Source organism: Lethenteron reissneri, unplaced genomic scaffold (genome assembly GCF_015708825.2).
Source record: "Lethenteron reissneri isolate LAM-NWPU_2019-01 unplaced genomic scaffold, ASM1570882v1 scaffold_121, whole genome shotgun sequence".
Taxonomy (NCBI): Eukaryota; Metazoa; Chordata; class Hyperoartia; order Petromyzontiformes; family Petromyzontidae; genus Lethenteron; species Lethenteron reissneri.
In genome coordinates, this window is record NW_026890904.1 from 1 (window position 1) to 8,513 (window position 8,513).

The window sequence follows — 8,513 nt, forward strand, 5'->3', positions numbered from 1 at the left end:
TGTGTGTACTGTGTGTGTGTGCATTGTGTAGTGTAAGGGTGGTGTGTACTGTGTGTGCATTGTGTAGTGTAAGGGTGGTGTGTACTTTGTGTGCATTGTGTAGTGTCAGGGTGTGTGTACTGTGTGTGTGCATTGTGTGTGTGCATTGTGTAGTGTCAGGGTTAGTGGGTGTGCACTGAATGTGTACATTCTGTAGTGTCAGGTGTGTGTGTGTACTGTGTGTGCACTGTGTAAGGGTTAGTGGGTGTGCTGTGTGTGTATTGTGTGTACATTGTGTAGTGGCAGGGTGTGTGTACTGTGTGTGCATTGTGTAGTGTAAGGGTGTGTGTGTGTGTACTGTGTGTACACTGTAAGGGTGTGTGTGCTGTATGTGTACTGTGTGTGCACTGTGTCAAGGTAAGTGTGTGTACTGTGTGTGCACTGTGTAAGGGTTAGTGGGTGGTAGGCTGTATGTGTACTGTGTGCATTGTGTAGTATAAGGGTGTGTGTGTGTACTGTGTGTGCCCTGTGTAAGGGTAAGCGTCTGTGTTGTGCGTGTGCTGTGATGTGTGGGCTGTGTGTGCACTGTGTAAGGGTAAGTGTTTGTGCTGTGTGCTGTGTGTGTGCATTGTGTAGTGTAAGGGTGTGTGTGTACTGTGTGTGCACTGTGTAAGGGTAAGTGTGTATGTGCTGTATGTGTGTACCGTGTGTGCACTGTGTAAGGGTTAGTGGGTGTGCTATGTGTGTACTGTGTGTGCACTGTGTCGTGTAAGGATGTGCGTTTACTGTGTGTGCATTGTGTAGTGTAAGGGTGTGTGTGTATTGTGTGTGCACTGTGTAAGGGTTAGTGGGTGTGTGTGCTGTGTGTGTGCGCACTGTGTAAGGGTAAATGTGTGTGCTGTGTGTGCGCGTGCTGTGTGTGTGTGCTTGCACTGTGCATTGGTAAGTGTGTGTGTGTACTGTCTACGGGTAAGTGTGTGTGTGCTGTGTTTGCACTGTGTACTGGTAAATGTGCATGTGTGTGCTGTGTGTACACTGTGTAAGGGTAAATGTGTGTGTGCTGTGCGTGTGTTATGCGTGTGCTGTGCGTGTGCTGTGCGTGTGCTGTGTGTGTGCTGTGTGTGCGTAGCTGTCCCGGGAACCCCGCAGCACACCGAAGAGCAGTTCCTGTCCCGAATCTTCCTCTACGTCGCCCTGCTCATCATGTTCTGGCTCTTTATCGCCTAGGCACGGCCCCCACCACCAAAGCCACCACCACAGCCACCACCACTACCACAGCCACCACCACCACAGCGGCCACCATGGCCACCACTACCACAGCCACCACCACCACGGCCACCACCACAACCACAGCCACCACCGCAGCCATCACCACTACCGCTACCACCACCACGGCCACCACGGCCACCACCACCACGGCCACCACCACAGCGGCCACCACCCCAACCACAGCCACCACCACAGCCATCACCACTACCGCTACCACCTCCACCCCCACCACAGCCACCACGGCCACCACCACCACAGCCACCACCACTATCATGGCTACCACCACCATCAACAACAACAACCGCTTTCACCACAAATTGGCAGTGGCATCATGGCGCCTGTGCCAGGCTAGGTGCACTTGGAGGCCACCTGAAGTGTTGAAGGCCCTGCTGGCAGGAGGTCATGGGTCAGATCCATCAGGTACCATGGGTCGACTGACTGAGATGACTTGCAGATGCACCACCACCTGTCCTCCCCACTGTTCCAACTTTCTGCTCTTTAGCCACCCGGCGCTCCGCTCGTTGTTGTGAGCGTCACTCCTCTACCCTCCGTTGTTGCTGGAGGGCGACTGCCTCCAACTGCCCAGTAGCATCTTCACGAGCCTCCCCACAGAGGGCCGATCTTGACACCGCTGATACCAGTCATTGGCAATTACACCTCAGCTCCATATCCTCCTGCACAGCAATCAGTCCATCTCTTCTCTCGCCCATGCTGTGCCCGTTTAGCCCGCTTTATCCAGACAAACAAAGCTGCTTGGGCATGCTGTGGCTGGTCATGTGAGAGACATTGCCCAGCCAATGCAGCCTGCCTGCCGGAGTAGCTCACTGACGGGACTGCGTTCAGAATCTTTCAAGCAGCTGTGAGCTCTTCACACAATCAACCTGGTCAAAGTCAGGATGGATCGTAGGCAAGCCAGCCTGACATGTTTCTAACTGGCACAAATGTTCCTTATAGAGGGCTGTACGTCTCACAAGTATAGAGAAGGGAGGGCAGAGCCTTGTACAGAGCGACAGGCCAGGTAGCTTCCACACAAGTAGCGGTACGCAGCAATGACAAAACAATGCACCAGACTGATTTAGTGAGACCTCTGCTGCTTAATAGGATCTTGTCCTAAGCACACTGCCCAGGTATGGAACTTCTCCACTCTCTCACAACTGCCTCATCACTCGGGGGGGGGGGAGGGGTTGAAGGGGGGGGGCATTGTTTGACAATACCCATGCAGGTGCTTTGTTTTTGTAGGGCTGATGGTAAGGCTCCATCTCATAGTGCATGTTCCAGGTTGAACAGGAGCATCTCCAACTTCTTTCAGTCAGCAGCAATCACTAGATCGATAGATCTAAGTGATCTATAGATCTAGTGATGATCACTAGATCATCCGTGTACGTAACATGGTTTACCACATAGGGAGCCATCCTTTAATCACACCCAGGCATCAATCAATCCTTCCATTGTATCTGTACCATATGGAGATTCCTTCAGATACAGCCATGGAAAGCTTCTTGAATTACGTGGTCAAAGATTATGTTAAATAATGTGGGAGCCAGAGGACATCCCTGTCGCACCCCGAAGTTGAACAGGGAATGGCTCCAACTCCCGGCCACGCAACTTCACCCGGGCCTGCCCACCTTCATGAAATGTCCTTAATAATTGTGAGCAGATGGTTTGGGCCTCCGAAAGTACGAAAAATAACCCAGAGCCCTGGCCTATTTATGATATCATAGGCCTTGACCAGGTCGATAAAGCAGATATGTAGGTCCGTTTGGAATTCCCTACACCTTTCCTGTCACAGACGGACAGAGAATCTGTGCAGGACCATCCTTGCCTGAAACCACATCCGGGCTCCGAAAGCCTCTCCTCAGCGCGTTGCCTAGCAAGGTGATGTTGAATAAACCTTGCCAGGACCTTTTCTGGGCTCACACTGAGGCGAGAGATGCCCCTGTAGTTGTTCGAGTCTGTAAGGTCCCCCTTCTTAAATCGGGGGACCACCAGGGCATCCTTTCAATCCTGCGGAACTCATCCAGCGGTCCAGACTGTTATAATAATGTTGCTATAGGGCAGTGCACACAAACACCACCCTGTCTCAGCAGTCTTCTTGGGAGATCATCTCTGCCCGGCACTTTTCCTGGTCTCAAACTCTGTATGGCGCCTCAGCCAACCACTCGGAAGGGGTGGCTACTTCTGCCGATATTTGAGGCATGGCGATCTCAGCAGGATCATCCCCACATTGCCCCATGATGTCATCTGGGCTGAGGGATTCTCCTGCCCACAGTTTCTCACAGAAATGTTCAGCAGACAGTTCCTGGGGGGTCAGAGATCAAGTCACCGTTCTTTCTCTTAAGGATGGTGATAGGTGGGGTGCTGCAAGTTACCTTTTTGATGAAGTTAAAGATTGATTTATGATCACTGCTGCGGCAGATGCCATCTCCTCAGCAACTCGCGAGCATCACTCGCCCTTGCAGCGGCACACGGCTCTCCGAACCTCCGAGCAAAGGCTGCGGTTAAGCCGCTTCGTTCTCGGACGTGGGATGCTGTGGCCGGTGGGAGTGGACCTGCCGCTGACTTTCAACCAGTCGGAACACCACCTCCAACCCACCCATTCACACACCCACCCACGCACCTGGGTCTGTTCCTTGACCTCTTGCCAGCAGCGACCCTTCCACACTTCACATGGCCACGAAGTCCACCTGGCCTGGCACATGCACCGTGGTTACTTCACCGCCACCTAGCAGTGAATGGCGGTTGTTGTTGGAGGTGTGAGGGTGTTGTGGGGGGCGGTAGTGTCGTGGTTAACGCCACGCTGTGCTACGAACCCGGTGACCCGAGTTGGATTCCTGCTCACGGCCACCAGCACCAGTGACGGCGATTATCCGAACCGGTCCTAGGCCTTCCCCTAGGTCGACTCAGCCTCAAATGAGTTACCTGGAGCGGTGGGTAGTAAACATCGCCACTGGGGAGACAAAGGGGGCCGGGCGTGGTACTGGCCACCCACCCCCTGGCGTGCCGTGCCGGTCTTCATCGGTGCTCGCTAACAGCACTTGCACCAAACAGTCTGTTGAGGCTGCATGGGGGGGGGGGGGGGGGGGGGTCTTCGTCTTTGGTGTGAGTGAGTGGATGACTGGATTTGCCTTGCAGGGCGAGCGAGCGAGTGAGCGATTGTGTGGTGAGTGAGCGTGAGAGCGTGTCGTGTATATCCTCTCCCCGAGGGCGCCACACGTGGCGAGACGTTAACTATGTGAGTCTTTATGAGTATGGGTCTCTGTCAGTCTTCATGAGTAGAGCCTATTCTGGCAAATCGCCCGAAGATGCTGGATGTAATTTAGAGCGAAACGTCGTTCTCAAATTGTAAATGTTGTGGATCCACTCTTCAACACACCGGTGGGCTAAAGTAGTGAACTCTTTTGTCTACGTGACACAATTTTTACTGATTGGCCGTGTTGGGTGGTCAAGGGTTGCGACACATTTATAAATAACGCGATCTAACCCAAAACCTTTATTATGAGTATATGTCTCTGTGTGTTTGTGTGGGTCTCTGTGGGTCTGTATGGGTCTCTATGGGTCTGTATGGGTCTGTGTGGGTCTCTATGGGTCTCTGTGGGTCTGTATGGGTCTGTGTGGGTCTCTATGGGTCTCTGTGGGTCTGTGTGGGTCTCTGTGGGTCTGTGTGGGTCTCTGTGGGTCTGTATGGGTCTGTGGGTCTGTATGGGTCTCGGTGGGTCTGTATGGGTTTCTGTGGATCTGTATGTGTCGGTCGCTCTGTAGGGGTCTCTGTGTGTCTATGGGTCTCTGTAGATCTGTATGGGTCTCTGTGGGTCTCTGGGTCTGTATGTGTCTGTGGGTCTGTATGGGTTTCTGTGGATCTGTATGTGTCTGTGGGTCTCTGAGTCTTTGTGGGTCTGTATGGGTCTCTGGATCTTTGTGGATCTCTGTGGATCTCTATGGATCTCTGTGGGTCTCTATGGGTCTCTGTGGGTCTTTGTGGATCTCTGTTGGTATCTATGGATCTCTGTGGGTCTCTATGGATCTCTGTGTGTCTCTATGGGTCTCTGTGGGTCTGTATGGGTCTGTGGGTCTCTATGGGTCTCTGTGGGTCTCTATGGGTCTCTGTGGGTCTCTATGGGTCTCTGTGGGTCTCTATGGATCTCTGTGGGTCTCTATAGATCTCTGTGGGTCTCTATGGATCTCTGTGGGTCTCTGTGGGTCTCTATGGGTCTCTGGGTCTCTCAGCATCCCCTGCAACCCGAGACCTCAGAGCAGCAGCAGCAGTAGAAGCATCGCCTCCCTCCCTGGCCGCCTCTGTCTCCCGCTGCCTTAGTAAGAGCAGAACCCGGGCAAGATCCTCCTGACCACAGAGTTCACAAAGCATCTCTCGAGTGACCGCTCTCGAACATTGTAAACGTTGAACCGGTTTAAACCTGTTTGTAACCGCTCCGGTACAACAGGTAAAGCCCCGCTCCCCCACCCCCCACCCTGTTAGCCTGCAACAGACTGCTGGAGGCAAGTTTGTTAGCGAGTAGCACCTTCACTGACACAGTCACTCACTCAGTCACTCAGTCAGTCACTCAGTCATTCACACACAGTCACTCACAGTCGCCTTCAGTCACTCTCACTCACAGTCACTCACTCAGTCACTCACTCAGTCACTCACAGTCACTCACACTCACTCACACTCACCCACACTCACCCACACTCATCCACACTCACCCACACTCACCCTCACACACCTTAACAGGCTGTAGGGGCAAGTGGTGTTAGTAGCGAGTAGCAGCACCTATGAAGGCCGACACTGTGGCACACACAAAGGGGGTGGGTGTCTAGCACCTCGCTCGGCCGCCTTTGTCTCCCCAGTGGCGGTGTTTACCCACTGCACCGGGTACTCATTTGAGGCTGAGTCGACCTAGGGGAGGCCCAGGACCGGTTTGAGATGATCATCAGTGGTGTTGGCCGTGAGCTGGAATCGAATGTGGGTCACAGCGTGGGGTACTCACGGATTCATGTGACTCTGTGTCTCCGTGTTTCTGTGTCTCTGTGTCCGTGCCTCTGTGTCTCCCTGTGTCTCTGTGTCTCGTGTACGTGTCTCTGTGTCTCTGTCTCCCTGTGTCTCTGTCTCTGTGTGTCTCTGTGTCTCATGTACATCTCTGTGTGTCTCTGTGTCTCCGTGTCTCCGTGTCTCTGTGTGTCTGTGTCTCTGTGTACGTGTCTCTATATCTCTGTGTCTCTGTGTCTTCGTGTCTCCGTATCTCTGTGTCTGTCTGTCTGTGTCTCTGTGTCTCTGTGTCTTCGTGTCTCCGTATCTCTGTGTCTCTGTCTGTCTGTGTCTCTGTGTATGTGTGTCTGTGTCTCTGTGTACGTGTCTCTGTAACTGTGTCTCTATGTCTCTATGTCTCTGAGTCTCTGTGTACGTGTCACTGTGTCTCTGTGTCTCTGTGTCTCTGTGTCCCTGTGTCACTGTGTACGTGTCTCTGTGTCTCTGTACGTGTCTCTGTGTCTCTGTGTGTCTGTATCTCTCTGTCTCTGTGTCTCTTGAGTTTCTGTCTGTGTCCCTGTGTCTCTGTGTCCCTGTGTCTCTGTGTGTCTGTCTCTCTGTCTCTGAGTCTCTGTCTGTGTCCCTGTGTATCTGTGTCTCTGTGTCACTGTGTTTCTGTGTCTCTCTGTGTCTGTGTCTCTCTGTCTCTGTGTCTCTAAGTCTCTGTGTACGTGTCACTGTGTTTCTGTGTCTCTCTGTGTCTGTGTCTTTCTGTCTCTGTGTCTCTGTGTCTCTGTGTACGTGTCTCTGTGTCTCTGTGTACGTGTCTCTGTGTCTCTGTCTCTCTGTGTCTCTGTGAACGTGTCTTTGTGTCTCTGTGTCACTGTGTATCTGTGTCTCTGTATTTCTGTGTACGTGTCTCTGTGTAAATGTGTCTGTGTCTCTGTGTACGTGTCTCTGTCTCTGTGTCTCCCTGTGTCTCTGTGTCTCTGTCTCTCTTGTGGCACTGTGTATGTGTCTCTGTGTCTCTGTGTGTCTCTGTGTCTCTATGTCTTTATGTCTCTCTGTCTCTCTGTCTACGTGTCTCTGTGTGTCTGTGTCTCTGTGTCTGTCTCTGTGTACGTGTCTCTGTGTCTCTGTGTTTCTGTGTCTCTGTGTCTCCGTGTCTTCGTGTCTCCGTATCTCTGTGTCTCTGTCTGTCTGTGTCTCTGTGTACGTGTCTCTGTGTACGTGTCTCTGTATCTGTGTCTCTATGTCTCTATGTCTCTGAGTCTCTGTGTATGTGTCACTGTGTCTCTGTGTCTCTGTGCCCCTGTGTCACTGTGTACGTGTATCTGTGTCTCTGTGTACGTGTCTCTGTGTCTCTGTGTCTCTCTGTCTCTGAGTCTCTGTCTGTGTCCCTGTGTCCCTGTGTCCCTGTGTCTCTGTGTCCCTGTGTCTCTGTGTCTCTGTGTCTCTGTGTCACAGTGTCTCTGTGTCTCTCTGTCTCTGTGTCTCTGAGTCTCTGTGTACGTGTCACTGTGTTTCTGTGTCTCTCTGTGTCTCCGTGTGTCTGTGTCTCTCTGTGTCTCTGTGTACGTGTCTCTGTGTCTATGTGTACGTGTCTTTGTGTCTCTGTGTCTCTGTGTCACTGTGTCTCTGTGTACGTGTCTCTGTGTCTCTGTGTCTCTGTGTCACTGTGTCACTGTGTATCTGTGTCTCTGTGTACGTGTTTCTGTGTACATGTCTCTGTGTACGTGTCTCTGTCTCTGTCTCCCTGTGTCTCTGTGTCTCTGTCTCTCTTGTGTCACTGTGTATGTGTCTCTGTGTCTCCGTGTCTCCGTGTCTCTGTCTCTCTGTCTCTGTGTACGTGTCTCTGTGTACCTGCCTCTGTGTCTCTCTGTCTCTGAGTCTCTGAGTCTCTGTGTACGTGTCACTGTGTCTCTGTGTCTCTGTGTCTCTCTGCGTCTCTGTGTCTCCGTGTCTTTGTGTCTCTGTGTACGTGTCCCTGTGTCCCTGTGTCACTGTGTCTCTGTCTGTATCTCTGTGTCTCTGAGTCTCTGTGTCTCCGTGTCTCTGTGTCTCTATGTCTATGTTTCTATGTGTCTATGTGTATTTGTCTCTGTGTCTCTGTGTCCCTGTGTCTCTGTGTACGTGTCTCTGTGTACGTGTCTCTGTGTCTCTGTGTCTCTGTGTCTCTGTGTCTCCGAGTCTCTGTGTCTCCGAGTCTCTGTGTCTCTGTGTCTCTGTGTCTCTGTGTCTCTGTGTCTCTGTGTCTCCGAGTCTCTGTGTGTCTGTGTCTCTCTGTCTCTGTGTCTCTGTG